Source organism: Equus asinus, chromosome 5 (assembly GCF_041296235.1).
Source record: "Equus asinus isolate D_3611 breed Donkey chromosome 5, EquAss-T2T_v2, whole genome shotgun sequence".
In the NCBI taxonomy this organism is placed as follows: domain Eukaryota; kingdom Metazoa; phylum Chordata; class Mammalia; order Perissodactyla; family Equidae; genus Equus; species Equus asinus.
Window position 1 is genome coordinate 12,812,903 of NC_091794.1, and position 22,493 is coordinate 12,835,395.

Consider the following 22,493-nt stretch of genomic DNA (forward strand, 5'->3'; position numbering starts at 1 on the left):
CAGCATCCTCACCCCATGAAGCCTTAAGTGTGAGTAGAAAGAAACGTTATAATGCAACAATGATGGACAGCATGGTTGGTTTGGGCCAACTATAGATGTAATTTACTTCTGGCTTCTGGGCTTGCACAACTTCCATACCAAATGTATCATTTCTAGCATATGATATACTCATACTGCTCCTGCTTAACAATGTGAGTTGGAAGACCTGACAATACCAGCTCACTATGGACAGCTCCTGCGCAGTCACTTGATGTCTCAGTCAAGTGCTTAGGCTCTACTAGACCCCCAAGAGCACAACAGGAGCTGCTTTTCAAACAACTGTTAAAGAAACAAAATTGCATCAAAACTCTAAGAGTGTATGCTTCAAATCTGTTGACACTTTCTACAGACTCCTCAGGCATCTTTTTCTATTATAAGCACCTATAGCTCAATTGGATCTACTGGGTTATATGGCCAGAGTGGTAGGGCAGCCTGATGCTGAGCCCTCTCTTGCTTTGGTCCCACCTAAATCTGAAAGCCTTCCAAGTCACACATAAAAAGGTTCAGAGCACTAGTCCTAAGTGTGGAATATGCAATGTCTAAAACCCAAAGAGGTACACCCAGAACTGTACTGTTTTAGTGGTAGGGAATACAGGATGTAAAAACATGCTCTCTTCATGGAAAGGACATTCCATAGATCATTGGACCCTTAAAACTTCACTGATGTGGTAGGCCCTGAATATTTGTAAAGTCTGTCTTCAACTGGCATGAAATGTGTCTTTCTAAGGCATCCAGAGTACTTGCCATTCACTGCTCTCCAGGTGCAATTAACACGACGTCATCAGTGTAGTGGGCAAATGTGATGTTCTGCAGACTGTCAGGACAGTTGAGGTCCCTACAGATCATATGTCACAGACAGCAGGAAAGTTAGTATGGCCCTGGAACACGGCAGTGAACTGTAAACACCCTTGTGAAAACAAACTCCTTTACTCCTCCTACTTATCAAGGTAGGAAAGAATGGACTTGCCATATCAGTAGCTACACACAGCCCTCCTGAGCAGTATTGGTCTGCTCGAGTAGAGGTCCCATGTCACACAGCAACTGTTATTATTAAATTAATGGTTATTATTAAATTTATCATCTATCCTTACCTTCTATGATCTATCTGTTTTTTGCCACACAGGGAAACTAACAGATGTTGGGAATTTTAGCCCTTGTGTGCTTTAATTCTTTGAGGGGGCACTAACTTGTGAAATTTACCTGAGATAGAATATTGATTGTGATTTACTATGTTAGATGGGGCCAGCTCTATACACAGTCGTAATAACGATTCTTACTCCAAAAATCAGAGAAGACTTTTTGGGGAAATGGCTGTAAAGTGAATCCACGAACCTACTGGATCTCCCATGAAAGGAACCTGGCCCTGGACTCCATTTACAGTGGCTTTCATAACCCACAGTCTTACTGGGGGCCTTCCTAGTCTCTCAGGTCTGGATATTTTCCTTTTTATAGTGTATATCTACTCTGGGAAATGGCTGCAGGCTTCATTGGGGGGAAATATTTCTAGGAGCATTCAACATATAAAGTTGTAACAGCATTACATGGTCCTATCTCAAGGAGGTGGGAACCCCCCCTAGATGGGTGGGCTCTGTGTATGACAGCCAGCTCAGATCAGGAAATAAGGGGAGGGGTCAGACTTTCCCACTTTTAGGATATGAAAGAAACTCCCTCCCCCGACTCTCAAATCATTTGAAAACATAAACATAAAAGCTGAATTTATTGCTTACTAAACAAGGGATAGCTAGTCTTGGCAAGCACTGTGCCTCCAAGCAATAATTTTATATACAATTTTGAGAAGCATGGAATTCAGGGATTGGCTAACATTCAGCCAAGGAAACATTTAAGGATGGGTCGGTTTTCAGCCGTGGAAGCCCGTCTACTGGAGCAGCTTTTGTTGATTGTCTGGCTTTAAGAAGTGTGGGCTGTCCTGATCGCCTGACTTCAGAGGCATGAGCGCTGAGGCAGAGCTGTCACTGATCGATTGGGGTGGGTTTTAACTGGCTATGGCAGTAAGTTCTTCATGGATGGGGCCATAACTAAAGAAGAATCAATATTTTTCTCTTAGGAAGTTTCAGAAGGGAACTTTTGGTCTCAAGCAGATGAAAACAACCTTTTGCTCACCACACCTTGGTTTTTATTTTTATGACTACATAAGCTAAAGTATCCACTATTTGCTGTTCATTTCTCTTGTCCCTAGAATACCATGGTCCATTAGCCATTGTCACAGACCCCTGTGGCCAAGACACCCTGGTTACTTTGGTGCCTGATATGCTAAGTGCACCCACTTGCTTCTGCTATTCTATAACATTATCATGCTCATTGACACTAGCATACTCAGTTCCATGGCAGCACTTGTTACCGTCAAACTTGTCCTCTAGAGAATAATTACTGCCAAGATTCTCAGGGATACCACTGCCTTCCCTCACCAAGGAATTTCTCAAGGCCTTAATGAAAAGAGTTTCTTTGGGGTCCTTGCAAGGAATATAGTCGAGTGGTAGCTCTCCATCCTTGTGTAAAACTCTCTCTGATCATACTTACATCCCTGAGTCTTTTGACCTCTTTCTACATACTTTGTAAGGGCAGGCCAGAATCTCCACATTATATATTATGGCCATTATCATTTTCAAGCTTTAAGAAGCTCAGATCAGGAGGATATCGTGATAAGCCCCAAGCCTCTGTGCTAGGATGCTAAATCCTGAAACCTAGGAGTGTGCTCCCGTGGACTGGAGGCAAATAGGAAAGGCAGGGGAGTATCTTTGGGGAGGTGAGCTCATTACCTGATGTAAAGTCCTTGTAAAGTCTCTAGGAAGGTTAGATAAGTTCAGCAAGGGGGAGAAAAGATGCTTCTTTCTCCCCACAGGGTTCTCACTAATCTGGGGTTCAAGATCATGAGGCACATCCACTCAAATGCCTCCTCCAGAGTCTTAGGGGCCACTTCTTTGTAAAATTCTTGACTTGAGGGGAGAAACTGACACTTGTGAAGGTAGAAGACTAGAGATACTTAAGAGTACAATAGCACAAATTAGAGGTTTAAGAAATTGGATGTGTCGGGAGAAGAGAATTTTATTGATGTTGGAAATTTTTGGAGAGTATAAAAAATAAGTGCTTAAATCATAAATTAAAAGATATATTTTAACAATACAAACAAAGAGACCTTTCAAGAAAAAAGAAAAGAAAAGAAAAACACAAACAACAAAACAAAGAAGACTTTGTCCCTGGTGAGAACTGAAGAACAAGGCAGATCAAAGAGTTTGATCCAGAGGTCTGGATTGTCTCCCCTACAATGGCAGTTAAAGCTACGAAGTGAACATATAAGATGAGGGACTCAAGTAATTTTGGAACAAATGATCTAAGTAATGTGACAGGGAGACGTTAAATCATAGAGTCATAAGTCTAAAGGTTAGGACTTCGTTAGTAATTTATTGGTTCATTTATTCTAGGTGTATTTACATAGTAAACACTATGCTACGCTCTGGACTTATAATGGATAATCAAGCCAACAATCAAGCTCCCATGGAAAATATGTAAGTAGATGAGCCTTGAGGTCCCATTTGTGCATTCAATCAACAGGTATTTATTGAGTGTCTTTTACGTGACAGTTAACTATTTAATCATGATGGTTTTATTGACTGTCTACTATTTGACTGACTTGGCAAAGTTTTGGGGATAAAAAGAAGCATAAGATTAACATTCCATTTTGGGGTAATTCCTACCCTGGTATGAGAGCCATGTGAATAAGAACAAAGCAAATGCCATATGGCAATGGATACTACATGTAATGGAAATTACGTTTTGGGAACTTAAAACCAAGAGCAACTAAGTCTGGTTGGGTAGAGAGGAAACTTTATCAAATTTTGTCAAAAATATAAGGAAAAAGAATTCTGGGTAGAAAGAATAGCACATGCTAAGGTAAAGAATACAAAAGACTTGAACTACCCCAAAAATGGTGAGGCATTTGGTGTGACAGAAGCATTGGGAGTGAGGAGAGAGGAGTGGAATAAGGTCAGGAACCTTGAGAAGGGTTGATTGTGAATAAACTGTGAAAGACTTTTCTTCCGAATTTCTTCAGGAACCGGCATTGGTTCTGAAGGAGGGGAATAACACAATCCATGTTGTTTTCTACAGACTTTGGTATTTGGTGGCAGTGTGGACACAAGATAGGAAGAGCAAGCAAGTCTACTGGTAGGAATATCAGTGAGACGTACACTGAAGATTCCCAAAACAGAAAGAGTGCATACCCAAACTAAGGTAGAATAAATTGGAAAGAGAAGCTGGATGTATGAGTCATTGTTGAGGCAATTATAACTAGATTTTAAAACCTAAATTCTTCAACATATCAAACTGAAATATTGATTTAAAAGAAAAAAAAAAAAGATGAAGAAGAGAATTTCCAAGCAGCAACACACTCTCAGGATAGCTCAGTAAAAGAAATTTGTAGTTGATCTAACAGGATAGGTTCTTGACTTAAACAAACATTGCTTTGTCAGACCGGGAGCTACACAGGAAAGAAGGGCAAGATGATGATTGGTACTGGGACCAGTGCAGGCACAACTTAACTAGCTTTCCCAAGCGGCCAGGCCAGATAGAAAGAATAAAGCAGAGCATCCTGTGATTTGCAGAGTAATGATTGAAGTGTAGCAATTTGAAGAGCAGTGATTTAAAGAGTAATACACTATCTACATGCATGTAGCGTATTAGCTTCTATGACTCCTGTAACAAATTACCGAAAACTTGTGGCTAAATAACAAAAATTTATTCTCTCACAGTTCTGGAGATCAGAAGCCTAAGATCAGTTTCCCTGGGCCAAAATCAAGGTGTGCAGGATGGTGCTTTCTGCAGAGGCTCCAGGGAAGATCTGTTCCTTGCCTCATCTAGCTTCTAGTGGCTGCCAGCATTCCTTGGCTTGTGGCTTCATCCGTCCAATCTCTGCCTCTGTGATCACACTGCCTTCTCCTCTTCTCCTTTTGTCAAATGTCCCTCTGCTTCTCTTGTATGAAAAAGGTTTAGGGGGCCAGCCCAGTGGCACAGCAGTTAAGTTCACACGTTCTGCTTCTCGGCGGCCCGGGGTTTGCCGGGTTCAGATCTTGTGTGTGGACAAGGCACTGCTTGGCAAAAGCCATGCTACGATAGGTGTCCCACGTAGAAAGTAGAGGAAGATGGGCATGGATGTTAGCTCAGGGCCAGTCTTCCTCAGCAAAAAGAGGAGGATTGGCAGTAGTTAGCTCAGGGCTAATCTTCCTCAAAAAAAAAAAAAAAAAAAGAAAAAGGTTTAGGATCTATTTGGATAATCTTACCATTTCAAGACCCTTAATTATATCTGCAAAGTCTTTTTCTTTTTTTTTGCCTTATATGGTTATAGGGCCCAGAGATTAGGATGTGGAAATCTTTGGGGGGACCCATTATTCAGCCTATCACAGATGGAAACAACAAACGTTAATGAAGTTGCAAAATAATTTGTTGTCTCACCACAATGATCTGTACCTAGATCAGTGTGTTTATGAAGTGAAGGTAAAGAAAAAGTGCGAGAATATTATTCAATGAAAAGAGAGAAGCCTTATGAGCATATTGGCTATTCAATTAATGATTGATACTTTTTATAATTTACATAGATTTTGAAGAGATGTTTATTAAAATTGACATCTATTCGTGATCAAAATTCACAATAAAGTACGTATCCAATGCACATACACACACACACACACACGTAAACACACACACCCACACAGCAAAAACCCAGCATCATACTTAATGGTAAGGCAGAGGTAAGGACATAAAGAGAAGCATTCTCATCAAAGTTAAAAATTAGACAAGAATGACCTTTGTCACAACTATTATTTGCCATTGCTCGAGTGAACCCAAACAATACATTCAGGTAGAAGAAAGAAATAAGAGGCATACAACTGAAAATAAGACAAAATATGATTTGTAGGGGACATGTTTGTTTATCTGGAAAAACCCAGAGTTAATTAGACCATTATCATAATTCTTGAAAAATTTTAGTAAGATGTGTGCATTCAATAAGATTATTATTAAAGACACTATTCTTCATATTCACTAACAAAGGAAATAGTTTGAAAATATAATGAAAGAAAAGCCTTTATGTAATTCAAATACCCAGGAATACAATTAAAATAAATGTGTTGGCTCTATATTAAGAAAATATTTAAAACATGAAGCGTTATATGTTTCAAACAAACAAAAATGAGCAAAATAATAAATGAATCTCTGTTTGCTCACTATCCAATGGCACTAATATGGTTTCATCTGCACTCTATCCATGTTATTTTGAACAATTCCAGACATGAAATCATTTTGTCCACAAAAATTTCTGTACATATTTCTCAACATCATCAAATATCCAACTGTCCTTTGTAATATTGAATTTATATAGAGGTAATAATATGTTTACATATATTTGAAAAATATATATTATATATATTTAAGGCTTATATATATAATAAATACATATTTGTAGTGTATAATATATATGTATAAAATCCATGACGTGTATTTGTTGAAGAAACTATAAACTGAATCATTTGTGCCATGTAGTTTCACACAGTATACTTGAACCTATGCCTCTGATGTCTTTATTTCCTGTAAATTGGATCTACAGCCTTGATTTGATTTGAGTTCAATTTTTTGGCAAGAATATTTTATAGGTAATGTAATGTTCTTCTATCAGGAGACACATAATGTCTGGTTGTCTCCCTTTTTGTAATGTTAACAGCTGCTCATGCTCAGTGACTAGATTCATTCATTTAATAGGAATTGCAAAATGGTGATGTTCTAAGTCGAACATTAATCCTTATCTTACTAGCAGAGATATTTCTACAAAGAGCAGATTTCCTCTTCTCTAGTGGCAGAATGTGTACAGGAAAGCAGGAGAAGGTTAAATTTTTCCCTTAATTAGCAGTTTGCAAAATAATGTATTTTTCTCTAGCATCTTCCAGTGGGAACCAACTATCTCTTTTAAAGTAATATTTTATTAACTCATAAATTTAATATAATATATGATGTGTTGCATCTATTGTGGTGATTATTGCTGTTAACATCAGTGAGAGCCTCTTCACTGGGAAAGACAGAATTAGATATAATTATTCATTTGCTGTATCCTATATTACAGGCAAAAGTCTCAAATAACAATACCATCCGTGACTCCACCAACAATAACGTGATTATTAAAAGCAGTTTGCTTTTTTAAGTTCTTCTGTCCTCACACTATAAGCCACGTAGCCAAAACGTCATATCGTCTTAAACCACTTGGAATAGATCCTCTGTATTGACATGCCACCAACTAGATACAAAACGCCTTTGTTTTATTTTCTTTTCAACTTTTGGAAATTTCTTTCTTTTTAAAATGTAATTTTGTGTGATTTTATAAAAATCTAGAATTTTCAATAATCAAATCTCTAAGTTAATGCACGTTCTATAAAACTTAAGTTTTGTATCGGCCTCCTGCATTGAGTCACCTCTTTTATAAATACATTCTTTAAAATTTTATGGCTTATCCTTCTATTTTTTTAAATATAGGCACGTGTGTGTATATATATATATATATATCCTTTTTATCAAATAAATGGCAGTATACCATACATACTTTCCTCAATCTTTCTTTTTTCAATTTAGTGATATATGCTGGATATTATAAAATATAACATAATTTTACAGCTTTTTCTATTTTTTATTATAACTGCATAGTGTACTGCTGTGTGGATGTAGCATTGTTTATACATCCAATAGCGTAGAAATAAGGCTTTCTAAAGCAGGCCACCTAAAGTACACATAGTTACACATAGTAGAGGAATATTGTCCTGTCTTGTCCCGGATACTGAATTTGTATGAATGTAGTCAAATTGTGTGAGTTTAAAGTAAATAAGAAAAAAATTATCTCCTAAAGTACATATCAACAGATGTCATACTATCTTATTTATATGATTTTTCTTTTTCTGAGAAAGATTAGCCCTGAACTAACATCCGCTACCAATCTTCCTCTTTTTCTTGAGGAAGATTGGCTCTGAGCTAACATCTATGCCCATCTTCCTCTACTTTCTATGTGGTATGCCTGTCACAGCATGGCTTGATACGCAGTGGGTAGGTCTGGCCCTGGATCAGAAACCACAAACCCTCAGACCACCGAAGCAGAGCATATAAATTTAACTGCTATGCCACCAGCTGGTGCCTTATTTATCTGATTTTTGATTGCTTGAACTGCTTCTAGAAACTTACATGTATCTTTCTTATATCTTTTTTTCCCAAAGCTAATTCCATTTTTTCAGAATGTAAAGAACATTTTGTGTGTGTCTGTGAGCCCTGAGCTAACATCTGTGCCCATCTCCCTCTATTTTATGTGAGATGCCGCCACAGTGCGGCTTGATGAGCAGTGCTAGGTCTGCGCCTGGGATCCGAACCTGTGAACCCCAGGCCACCGAAGAGGAGCATGCAAACTTAATCACTATGCCACTGAACAGGCCCTATGAACTTTTTAAACCTTGATTTTTGTTCCTATTATGTTTTCAGAATTTACAAATTTGACAAATATACTTTCTCTTACCTCATTAAAGTAGCTGGTAAAATTGCAGAGCATTTCTGAACCGAATACATGATGTGAGAAATCACAATAGTGCTCCTTCCGGGGGACATTGACGCATCAATCAGCAATATTTAGGGTAGTTTTCAGTCAGAAATGACTCAATATTATTTTAACTATCCCAAATTACTTCTTCAAATCTTCCTCAGAGTAGGTAGACTTTTTTTTATATTTGAATTTTAAAATATTTCTTAAATTTATAATATATAGAAGGGTAGTTAGGATACCAAGAATGTTGTAATTAAATGGATTAGATTCTAGGAATAGCAAATGCCCAGGATATTAACAAAGTATAAGCCGAACAGAGCAGGTTTTGCCAGATATCTGGAAAACTTGATGCATTAGTGATACACCTTAGATTTTCGTAGAACTCTGCAATTTATAGCAGAGCCCCCCACCCCATATTTACTTGACCCCCACAACAACTCTGAGAGACATACAGGGCAAATCCAGTCATCTCCATGAGGAAACTTTAACTCAGAAAGGAACAGCTTTCTTTACTGGGCATACAATTAACTAACTGGCAAATTTTGCTACTCATCCATTTTAATTCCATTGCAAGTATCATGAAGAATCCAGTTTACACGAGAGCAACGCTTGGTGTCATTTTGTGAGTGAATGTCTGACCCTGCTTTAAGCCAGCATTTAACTGACTTCTAGAATGATCTGAGGGAAAATCTAAAAATTTAAGCACTAAAAAGAGAGTTGCTATTGAATTGACTAGAATATCAACTAAAGTTATTTTGCAATGGAAAGCATAATGATAGATAAACTGAAGGAAACTACACACACACACACACACACACACACACATCTGTCAAAAGAAAAAATCCTAAGCCATAGCATAATTTCAAATTGAGACTCTTAAAACCACTGCCGTTAGAGATAATGCCGGAATGCAAGAAAATCGTATAAACAACTTTGTGAAAATGATTTTTCCCCCATGATCATGAAACAAGCTAAGCTTCTGAAGCTATTGTAAATTAAGAGCGTAGAGGTGGATATGCCCTATAAATTGTCCTAAGGCAAGTTGGAAGCATAGAATTCTCCAGGAAAGCTGGCATTGGCACCAAATAGTCCTCAGTAGCAGTTGGCCTCTCCTGTATCAGCAGGTAATCCACTGAAGGCAGAGACCAGTCTGGCTTGAAGAAATCTGGAGGCTTTAACAACCTCCGGATTCCTGCTGGAGTCATGCTGACAGCCGATGTGTCTCAGTCCAGATCAAAGAAACAGGGTTTCTGAAAATTGTGTCCAGGTTAACTTCTCTATACGATTTCTTCCTAACTTGGTGTCTACTGCTTCTCACCAGAACAGCCTGTGCACCGTAATAAGCAGGATGACTGTTATCAGCAAAGAGGAGGGAGTGAGGACTTTTTTGTCATCCTCTCACTTCACGGGCGGTTGCCATGCCCAGGAGTGTAGCAAGGGCCAGTAGATTCTGAAGGCCTCCTTCTGATTCAGGCTTTCCTGAAATCTTGGCTTAAGGGGGCATTTCTTAGACCCACGCACATCCTCCCCAGTATACAATTTCAATAGATGAGCTAACCCAAACAGTATATAGACCCAACAGAGCAAATATGGAGAATTCCAACCTCACCTGTAAGCTCTGATGACAAAAGAACTGTAAAATATTCTAAGGAAAGGAGATGTAAAGTGGTGAAAGCAATAGTAGTGATCATGGAAGTCCCTTGCTTAGAGAAGTAAAAGGGATGTGGAACACAGTCCAAACTGGCCACATGGTTTTACATCTTCATCCCTTCAGCTGCAAGACCAATGTATTTCACTCAAATTCTATTAAATGATTGCCGTTTTGGTTTTGGGGGCTTTTTTGGTGAGAAAGATTGGCCTTGAGCTAACATCTACTGCCAACCTTCCTCTTTTTGCTTGAGGAAGATTGTTCCAGAGCTAATATCTGTGCCAATCTTCCTCTATTTTGTATGTGGGACACTGCCACAGCATGGCCTGATGAGCAGTGTGTAGATCCACAGCCAGGATCCAAACCCACGAACCCCAGGCTGCTGAAGCGGAGCATGTGAACTTAGCCAGTACACCACTGCGCTGGGCCCGGAGTGATTGCTGTTTTTAAGCCCCTACAGTAGAAAGAAACATCCTCTCTTCATTGATATTTGACCAACATGCAAACGTATAAGGAGTTGCTAATATAGGACCGTAGAGTAAACACATAAATAAAGAGATTCAGTCAAAATATTCTAAAGCCAATGGGTCACCATGTTGACTACATGCAGAGTTAATATTTCTATACTGCAATAAGCTCTATTTTTGAAGTAATAATTATGGGTGAATTTCACAGCCACTGCAATATAATTTAATTATTTACAAGTTTCATGTTGTATGCGTAAATGCACAAAACTACTGTACTTTTAGTATTGTATTGTAATTGTTGGAATGTCAGGGAGAATTCTTTCTCTTTCTTGGAAATTGTGTGTGTGTATTTTATTGCTAATTATGTTGCAGAGTTTTTGACTGTTTCAAAATTGCTGCCGTAGCTGCTTAGACATAGCATTTTTAAGGTTTTAAATTTTTTTTTTACAAATGTTTGGCATTTTACATCACTTTAATTCAGAATACTGAAATATATCATTATTTTAATGGATTGAGAAAAGGACATACCATTTTTACAGAGAATCTTCCTTCTCCATGTATTATCATTATTGTAAGTGAGGACTGTGTTAGCAGCCTACTATATAACCATTCTTGAGAAACTTTACTTAATTTTAAGATCATGAAAGAACAGGTTCTTCTCAAAATCAAAATTAGTTTTTGAGATTGTCATCCCAATTGCCAAAGGACAAGGCCTTCTTAAAATTATAAGATGCTCAGTGACAAAATTCTTTGCAATCAATGTTGCTATATATTTTTCTTTTCATTTATCCCATTACTGAAAAAAAAATCATTCTTACAAAAGCAAAAAATGTTATCGGAGACTTATTTTGTGAAGGCCTCAATATTGCAAATTATAATAGTAACTATTTATTTAACATCCACTGAGCTCTAGGAGTTATTCAGTCACTCAATCCAGCAACCCTTTAGGGTGTTCAATCTGTATTTTATAGACGAAGAAACTGAGGTTCAGAGCCATGAAGATAAAACACAAATGTGATTAAAAAGAGAGTTTCTATTTACGTTAGATTTTCTTTTTATTCTTCCAATTGGAGTTTTTCCTTATCCTTCAGTATAGCAGGTGCTATATTAGAAGCAGACGGTAAATACAATCAGACAGATACAGCATATGGAAAAATAGATAAGCATTGAGTCTTGATGTTAGAAGTAATTCTCTCAAGAAACTGAAAATACAGTATCTACTCGATCCACATAGCTTTCACAGAGCCATTGCAGGATCTTCCAGAGAAATTTCATATTGTCGTGACTCACTCCTTAGAGAAAAGTAAGAGCCTGAAAAATTAAATGGCTTTGGAAACAAATGAGATAATAAGGATGAGATAATCTTAGAATTTTGCTGATGGAGGAATGTCAGAGCACCCATAGCATTTGGACTTCCTAAGCAGTGCTGCCCCCTCCACAAGCATCCAGCAAGCACAGATGTTGTTGGCTGTGTGCACAGAAGGATGCTTTGTTCGTGTGCTTGAATGGGGCAAAGACCTCACCTATTCACCTCTGACGTGGAGCATTTTGCATGGTGCCTGGCACATACAGGAGCCACTAAAATAAGTGTTTATTCAGCAAATACGTACCCTAAATGAATAGCAACAAAAGGAACAAATAATTACAAAACTATTTAGTGAATATTTTCTCTAATAACCGTTTTTACAAAAAGCAGTAGAACAGTGGAATCCTCTATTCTCTAAAAATCTTTCAATAGTTAAATTTGTTTTTTGTTATAAAATGTCCTTTGTTGTACCTGAAGAGCTGAGGTCCTTGTGCTTTGCTATGTTATGGCAGCCCGCATATATTCTTTGAGCAATCTGAACACAGATTTTTCTAAATAAAAATATGTATGAAAAATAAAATTTTCAGAGGCAGCATATTAAGACAGACAGACCTATTTCTGAAATAAGGATTCCAGAGCATACTATATAAACACTTAATACCTAGTTAGAAGTACTTACTATATGTAGTAATTATACATCCTCTTTATTACTTTTAGAGGTGCTCTAAAATAAATATAGAAATAACATGTAAATATGCAATAAATATAGAAACAATATGCTTTGTATGACAAGTCTCATCAGACTTTAATTAATTTTTTGTATTTTTTAATATGATATCACGTTTTGCAAGAGGAAGACTGCTGAGAAATTTGTGTGTGTGATCCTCAGATGGAGGTAATCACGATGGATGGGGCTAGCAAGGCTAAATTCAGCGTTGATTTGTCTGCCCTTAATCTGGATGATACTGATGTATCCTTGGAATGTGTAACCTGATGAAGAGATCCTTGGCAATTCCCAAAGTGGAGAGGAGCTGGGGTTAAATCCAGGTGGATTCTGGCACCTAAAAATAAATGAAGTTACAAGTACTTGAAGGTCACATGTTTTTGAATGTCTGAAAAGGTATTAGAATTTTCAGAGCAAATGGGCAGATGAATTCTAAATAAAGAGTTGGTGATTTTCCAGACTGACTTACTGAGATAAGTAATTTATCTCTGTTTTTAAACTGCTTGTTTTGCTTATGTGGTAGAATGGCATTTTTGAAGTTTAATTGAGGTAATTTTTTTCCTATTATTTTCTTTGGCTCATTGAACTCATTAACTCAGGTGGGTGTCCATGTTCAATGATGGCATGGCCCAGCAAAAATGCAGAGGGAGAGAAAAAAGTAAAGCACTGTTGCTTTTGAATTTAAAATTCAAGGCCTCAGTGAAATGGAAGGCACTTGTGCACATGGACAATTGCTGGGGAGAATGTACGGAATGAGAGAAAAGATTCTTATGCTGGAGTAGAGAGACATTCTGGATTTGGAGGGATTGGGGGAAAATAAAGGAAATGTGACCAATGACAGGGGCCAGATGCGGAGGTACCAAGTGTACCAGAAAGAGTCAGCATTTAGAGTGCTCCCAGCCACTAGCAGCCACTTGAGGAAATGCATCCATTACCCACACCTAGCAGCTAAATTCTCAGCCATGCATAATTCCCAGGCTGTAGTCATTGCACGCCAACCATCACCTGTGCCAACAATTAGCTATCCTTTCACTGTCCGTTGGCAGGGAAGACTTCCGTAGGCAGCAGCCAGGGTGCTTCCTTTAGACTTTCTAAAAGCAGTGAATCCATTTGACTCCCCTTCTACCTCAATGACTTACTCTGTGTACAAAGCTTCCTTCTGATTTGCCAGAACATGGGAAAGCTCTGTGATAGAAGGTGGTACCCTGGATATTGCCAAAGAAAAATTGCACTGGACAGAGTTAAACAGGCAAGGAAGACTTTATTCAAGACTGTTGCAATAGGAGAGATTGAACTCTGAATTTCAGAGGAACAAGTAGGAGTTGATAAATGCCAGTGGGCAGGGTGAAGAACTGGATAGAACATTACTAAGAACTTGCTTAGGAATCAGTGTAGGGGAAGAGGAAATTGATTAGATGTTAATAGCTGAGGGAGTGTCTCTAAACAGGACTCGCAAGCTTCCTTTTGAAAATTAGGCTCAGCAGGCCAAAGATGGGGTCAAGGACAAGGTCTTGTTCAAGAAAGTGCTCAAAGGACCCTGAAAAATGTTTGGTAAAAGTGAGAGTCCTTATCAACATCTAGAAGAAGGCAGCGCCAGGGAAGAAGTGTCATTCTCCCCCACCACCCCTGCTTGCCAATCTATCACCCCACACTCTCGCAGCCTTCCTGGCCCCATTACATGCATAATCATACTCTTCGGACCAGGAAAACCAGAGGAGGAAACCACCTTAATAATATATCCATTTTTCATAAATTATTTGTGTTACCTGATATCGCCATGCCTAGGGCAAAGCTCCTTGCCACTGGCCTCTACTGTGAAGGAAAATCATCAGGTTATAAGGTCTGGGAATTCAAATCTTCCAGCCCACACTTCTTTAGCCTGACAATCCAGTATTCCACATGATATTTATAATAGCTCTGTCTTTAAAAGTTAACAACCCCTACCCGGTGTTTGATGACTCTATACCAGTGATTCTAATCTCATAGACTTACCTGGGGAACTTGTAAGTATGTAAATACTCAGATTCAGTACTGGACAAACTGAATCAGAACTTATCCAGCAGGAGTGGAGAACAGAGGCACCTTCTGTAGTTTTACAAAGTTCCCAGGCAGCTCTGATGACCATATGCATTCTGGAAATGGGGATCTTGACAATGGTCCTCCAGGGCCTACCAACAGCCTAGAGCTCACAATGAGTATGTTGGGCCATCAGAACGCTGAAAAGGAAGGGAATGGATTGCCTCAGTGTTTGCTTTGGAGAATGCAAAATAATTGTAATAATCGTACAATGGTAGTTGTAGCTAATAATTACTGAGTGCATTCTAATCACTGAGCTATCTTCCATAAGCCTGTGTGATCCTTACGCTGGGCCTATGATATTACTATCTTTATTTTCAAGTGACAAAACTGAGGCATTAGAGGTTAAGAAATGTGGCCAAAGTCACACAGAGTGTAAGTGACAGTGCCGGGAATCCCAGTCAGATCTGCAAAAGCCACTTTCTCATTCTTATTCTATTACATTCTCATGTAACACAGCCTCAATATTTTATCCTCTAGAAATTCTTTTTAAATTAGCACTTACGGTTACCTAATTAGGTTGGAAGCAAAAGAAACGTAAAATAAAAAATAAAATTATGCTCATTAGGCGGTTAACTACCGTTAATAATTTGAAGCATTCTTGTATCTCTTTGCATATTTTTTTGTGATATATGCAGCTTTTATTTCTGATGTGATGTGTGCATACAGGAATATTTCTACTTTTATGTCTAGTAAGCATTTTCCCATATCTTTATAACATCTATAAAAATTTTACCCTCAATGGTTGCCTAATATTCTATTAGCTTAATCTAACCATCTATAAAAATTTTACCCTCAATGGTTGCCTAATATTCTATTAGCTTAATCTAACCACTCTCCTGTTTTTCGATTCTTTGTTTATAATTATTTGCTATTATAAAATCATTGAATACCTCAGTAAAGTTTTTAAACACTGAACAATATTGCAATAAACATATATACACACACATATGCATATATCCTTATTTTTCAAATACCTATTTCTTCAGGATATATTCCTAAAAGAACTATTTTATTTAAAAAGCAAATGACTTAAGAATTCTGAATACATTATGCAAAATTCCTTTCTAGAAATACATACAAACTTATAACCAGCAGTATGTGAAGTGACTTCAATTATATTCATCCCCTCATTGCACAGTATCACTTTTCATTTTTGCTAATGTGATAAAGTGGTATATTGAAATCATAGTTTTCATACCTTTTTTAACTATTTTTATATTTTCTTAGATAAACAGTATATTTGTGTCCTTCGTTTTTCCTCAATATTTTCATCTGATAACAACAACAGTTTATATATGGCAGGCACCATTTAGAAGCTTTACATGAACTCCTTAACATGGTCCCAAAAGCAGGCCTGTAAATAAACACTCTTGACATTTCCATTTTATATATTAGGAAACTGAGACCCAGAGAGATGACGAGAGGAGATTCGCCAAATCCACACAGCTAATCCTCTCTCTTTTTATATCATGGTGATCAATAATGTTCCTGTAATAGTCTTTTTTTGTAGATAATTTGCCAAGTTTATTATTTACTTTTCCATTTTATCCACAATGTTCTTATTGTGCAGAAATTAGAAGCTTGTATGTGGTCAAACTATCAGCTTATTTAATTTCTTCCTTTGCCTCAAAGATTACAATGTAACTCCTCTATTTCAAAAACAAATATTCTCCCATAATTCTAGTTCTAGTTCTTAGTGGTGTCTTTATTTCTTTAGTATACTTGGAATATATTATATAAATGATATGAGATAGGAATCTAAACTTAAATTGATTTTTACACAAACAACCGTTACTTTAAAATTACTTTATTGAACTCTTCTTTATTTCCCTTTTGGTTTGTGATAGCTCTTTTATTATATGCTAAATTTATAAGTATGCATTCTATTAAATTATTTTATTTCCTCTTGAAGCCATATTACATCATTTTAATTATTATCCTATTGTAAAACTGTTAAATATTTTTTAAAGTAATCTCTAGAATTCTGATCAGTGTTCAATCTGGCAGAATATTCTTTCAAAATGGGAAAAAAAGAAGAAAATGCAGTTATAATAAACAGCAAGTGAGAGACAAGTGAAATGACATCTATGAGATTGAGATCAGCATTGCTTAAAATCTGTACTGTCTTACTCTGAACACCCTCACAGGCACAAATGCATTACAAATAGACACACAATCTATATAAAGAAAAATATTTTGTAGCTATTCCCAGGGACAAACTTGCAGTGGTACACAGAATTGATATTTCTTTGCTTAGGAGCTATAAGAGTGAAAGAAGTTTTGAGAAAAATGTTAAATGGGAGGCATTCCAAACTTTCATATGCATAAGCCACAATATATTCTGAATATACTCTTGTTATTAAACCGGGGCACAATAATTCATATTTTTTAATCATGTTATCAATTTTTTTATTCTATTAGGGAAAAAATCACTTTGTCTTTACAAATATGTATTGAGAACATCTATACTAAGTATTACGAATAAAAAGATAGATAAATCATGGCTCTTGCTTTCAAAAAGCTTATCGTTTCAGAGGCTGACCTGGTGGTGCAGTGGTTAAGTGCGCACATTCCTCTTCGTCGGCCTGGAGCTTGCTGGTGCATATCCCGGGTATGGACCTATGCACCGCCCGTCAAGCCATGCTGTGGCAGGTATCCCACATATAAAGTAGAGGAAGATGGGCACAGATGTTAGCTCAGCGCCTGTCTTCCCCAGCAAAAAGAGGAGGATTGGCGGCAGATGTTAGCTCAGGGCTACTCTTCCTCAAAAACATTTTTTAAAAAACTCATAGTTTCGGGGCTGTCCCCGTGCCCGAGTGGTTAAGTTCGCGCGCTCCGCTGCAGGCGGCCCAGTGTTTCGTTGGTTCGAATCCTGGGCGCGGACATGGCACTGCTCGTCAAACCACGCTGAGGCAGCGTCCCACATGCCACAACTAGAAGGACTCACAACAAAGAATATACAACTATGTACCAGGGGACTTTGGGGAGAAAAAAGGAAAAAAATAAAAAAATAAAAAAAACTCATAGTTTCAAAGGGTTGAAAAGCATGTTAAACATAATTACAACACACAGTGATTAATAATAATGGATTAAAAGAACTCTTACAAAGGAGGAAATGTCTAGTTCAGAGAAGTCTTCTCAGAGGTGGTTACATTAGAGTGAAGCTCAATGTAAATCTACAAATAATATCATTGTGTATTACTTTGTATTATGCACCTGAAAATAGGTTTCAGTACTGGAACGTCTTTTCGAGCTGAATACCCTAAGAATTTCATTGGCCGATAAACAAAATACATATTAGAAGCCATCACAATTGCCTTTCCTGGGTTTCTGTTACTACAACCGTACTCAGATTTTTCTAGTGTTTGAAATTTTTATCATTTTGCAATACCTTAATCTTGGATGTTGGCGTGTTCCCACTACAAAAAGGATATACTACCTTATGGCACCCTATTTGTTAGAGAGGCCTTTGAGTCACACATGAGAAACTTTGTCAAATCTGGGAATATTATTATTCTCAGTCAATTCTTTTTCCTTTATATGTAAAAATAAAGACACTGAAAGGTGCATAGGTTACATGTGTTTTGTAACTAAACAATTCAACTGAAATGCATGAGGATTTACTGAGTTTTTACTATATGTCTGATCCTGTGCTCCAAGCTAAGGATAAAGAAATCCATAATGCATAGACTTGAATAGGAAGAATTTCTCTCTCTGCCGGATGCTTAAATAGATCACATGATGTTGGTTGTGAAATAATTAAACGCAAACGTCCCCCTGTGCTGCTACAGGCAAAGCAGATCTTGCTTCAGGAAACATTTCTTCTCAATGGGGAACTCCATATGCAATTGAGACTCTAATCAAGAAATGACCATCTTGTTGAAAATGTTTTTAACTCCAGCATTACTAGCACTTCATGATCACAACACATAACCCAGACATACAACAGAACATCTCGAAATTGACAAAAAAAGGTCATCCAAAGTTACTAAGTAAATAACAGTGGCTGTTGTACAGCTTCATTGCAGTAAACAAATCTCTGGATAAGTCAATTAGTAAAGTCAGTACTGAAAGTGGACTTATCGAGTGGTAGAAAAATTGAACAAGAGCCTTGAAACAGCTAATAGCTTATCCTAAGACAGACAGCCTGGGATAAGAACATATTAGATACAGAAAAAAAGATGATGAAAAATAGAACGAAGGCAGATCTTTATGGAGGAAGAACTGGAAATCCACGTCAGAACCACTGCGCTATGGAGTCTGCAGTGTTTGCTGCATACGTGAAGTAGAAATAAACAAGTGTGAGTTGCCATAAAGGCAAGGAAACGGTCTGTTCAAAAGGTTAAGCCAAAAAATTGCAAGTGAGGGGTCAGCCTGGTGGTGCAGTGGTTAAGTTCACATGTTCTGTTTTGGCGGCCTGGGGTTCGCTGGTTCAGATCCCGGGTGTGGACCTGTGCACTGCTTGTCAAGCCATGCTGTGGCAGGCGTCCCACGTATAAAGTAGAGGAAGATGGGCACGGATGTTGGCTCAGGGCCAGTCTTCCTGATCAAAAAAGAGGAGGATTGGTGGCAGATGTTAACTCAGGGCTAATCATCTTAAAAAAATAAATAAATAAAAATTTAAAAAGATAAACAATTGCAAGTGAACTGGATAGAGAGGACCTACTATTTAAAAATCAAGGTTTTGATACTTTATCGTAGGTACATAAGGTAAGCAGCTCACCTCATCTTCAGATGCTATCCTAATAAGCCTTCTGCTTTGGTATGCTACAGGTTACACTCCCGTAGAAAAGGATCACTATTTTTTCTGAGATCTTACTGAAATAATGTTGATTTGATATATTGATGATGTCAAGAGAAGACACCTGTAGTATCATTTTTAAAGAAGGCACATTCTGTCCTATTTAATACATACCCTCTCTATTTTGTGTGACGTTGCAAAAATGTTCCAGGTCTAGGAAAATTGCAACAACAATGGGTTTTTGCTTCCATAGGAACCATAATGTCGAGATGCTCTATCAGTCATCTCAGGGCTTCCTTGAAGTCGGGGGTGGGTGCTGGGAAAGGAGGATTCTGATGAGCTACAAAGTAGCTCACTCACCTGAAGCCTCACATTATTCTTAATTGATATCAACATCCACAGAGCCCCTTAGGAGGCTGTCTCTCAGAATTTGGAGCAAGAAATACACAAGAACCTCTTGACAATGGGAACCAGGGACCAAAAAGGCAGGATCAACTGAAGGAGAGCAGTTGACCCAAAAATATACCACTTTGATGAAAAGCCCATGAAAAGCCACTACATCTTGATTATTTTGAATCAAAGTTACTCAAGAAACAGCTGGTGCAGGAAGGACAATCTGACCCTCCTTTGTCCCCCTGAAAGCAGGAAAGAAATCTCCCATGTGTGAAAATGAATGAACAGAAACCTCATTAAAATGGAATTGGAAGGCCAAAAAGGGGAACTCTCATGGCTTACATAGATAGCAGAGCCCAACAGGAGGAAGAAAGACTTCTTCTTGACCAACAAGAAGCTCGGCCAATGAGAGGCTGTCACAACTCAGACCGTGGAAAGGAACTACACGTCAACTTTCAATTCCTCCAGTGGACTCTCTGTTTGCAATAACTCTCCCAACTTCCTCTTCCCCTCCATAAAGAGTTTCTCTTCCTTTTGCTGACTTACCATGGCTGCAGACCCCAAATTGCAATTCTTCGCTTATCCTGAATAAATCAGCTTTTGCTGGAGAAATAACTGGCTATTTGTTTAAGATCAATACATGTAAAAGTTACCTTCCCTGTACCAGGAGGGGAGAAGGCATTCTTATTACCACAGATAGGGAATTTAGGGCTGAGAAGGCTGTGTAAACAAATCTTGTTACTTATTCACTCATTTGTTACCCCAAAACCAAACCAAACCCCTTTGCCTTGTCAATTCTTCACAAATTTACTGTTTCCTTGTCTAAAAGGTATAAAAGCTGCCTACTTTGATCACTTCTTTGAGTCTCTTATTTTTTTATGTGACTCCTGTATGTATGAAATTAAATTTGTTTTTCTCTTGTTAATCTGTCTTATGTCAATTTAGTTATGAGGCCAGTCAAAGAACCTAGAACGGAAAAGTTTTCTGCCCCTACACAACTCACTTTATTCTTACACTCCCTCATCACCATAGCTTCTCTCTTTCTCTCTGCCTCTTTCTCTTCTTCCTTCCCTTTCTTTCTCTTCATTTCATTTTCCAGATTAGTTCTTTCCACTTTAATATGTGTATATTACCTCACACCCAGCTCTACAAGGTATATCAGGTAAAACAATCAACTAAGACTTGTTTAGTCACTCCAAGTCATGCATATTCCAAATACTAGATAGAGTATAATTGAGCCAGCTTGGGTAAAGTGTCTTTTTCTGATTCAGCCAACCCAGATGGTAGTAGAAGTATGAATGAGAATTTTATTTTATTTTTTTCTTCTATAAAGCAGAAACAAAAGATTGACTGATGAAATAATTGTGTGTGTGCTCTTTATGTGCTGCTAATATTGATAGTTTCAAGTCTGGGTAAAAACTCATTAGTAGTCACACTATGAAACCAGGAGATTGAACTAAATATCTCTAAGGATTTTTCTAAGAATAGAGGTAAAGCCATAAAATCCACAGTGATAAAATATTAATAACAATAATATTTATTTCAAATTAATAAATTATTCATGAATAAATATTTAATGAAATGACTAATAATTGCACAACAAACTATTGAGTACTTGTCATATAAAAGGCACTTTATTATATGCTGTTTATTACCTGTGTTATATTATACATCACATATTATAATGCTATTATATATTATATTATAATCATGTAAGATATATCGCATCATGTGTAATATAGGCCATGACATTACATAATGCCATGTTTTAAATATATTCTATTATATAATATTTAAAACTATTCCATGAGTGGGTGAAAATTTATCACCAATAAACAATAAGAAAACTGACATTTAGAAAGTTTAACTTACTCAAGACTACTACCGTAGACTGAATATTAGTGTCCCATCAAAATTCATGTGTTGAAATATAATTCCATTGTGATGGTATTAGGAGGCGAAGTCTTTAGGAAGTGATTAGTTCATGAGACTAGAGACCTCATGAATGAGATTAGCATCTTTATAGAATGGACCCCAGAGAATTCCTTACCCTTCCACCATCTGAGGTTACAGTGACTGTCTATGAACCAAGAAAGGGACCCTCACCAGACACTGAATCTGCTGAAACCTTGATCTTAGACTTCCCAGCCTCCAGAGCTGTGAGAAATAAATGTTTATTGCCTAAGCCACCCAGTCAACGGTATTTTTGTTAAAGCAGGCCGAATAAACTAAGACAGAAATTGATACCAAAAAGTTGAGATGTCACTGTAATAAATACCATGGAAGAGGTTTTGGAACTGGGTAACGGACAGAGGCTGGAAGAGCTTTGAGGTACCTGCTAGGAAAAGCCTACATTGCCGTGAACCAATCATTAAGGGTGATTTGGGTGAGAGCTCAGAAAGAAAAGAGGAGAGCTGTAAAGAAAGCCCCAGTCTTCTCAGAGAATACCTAAGTAATCCTGATGTTGGTAGAAATATGGATGGTAAAGGTTATTCTGATGAGGTCTCAGATGGAAATG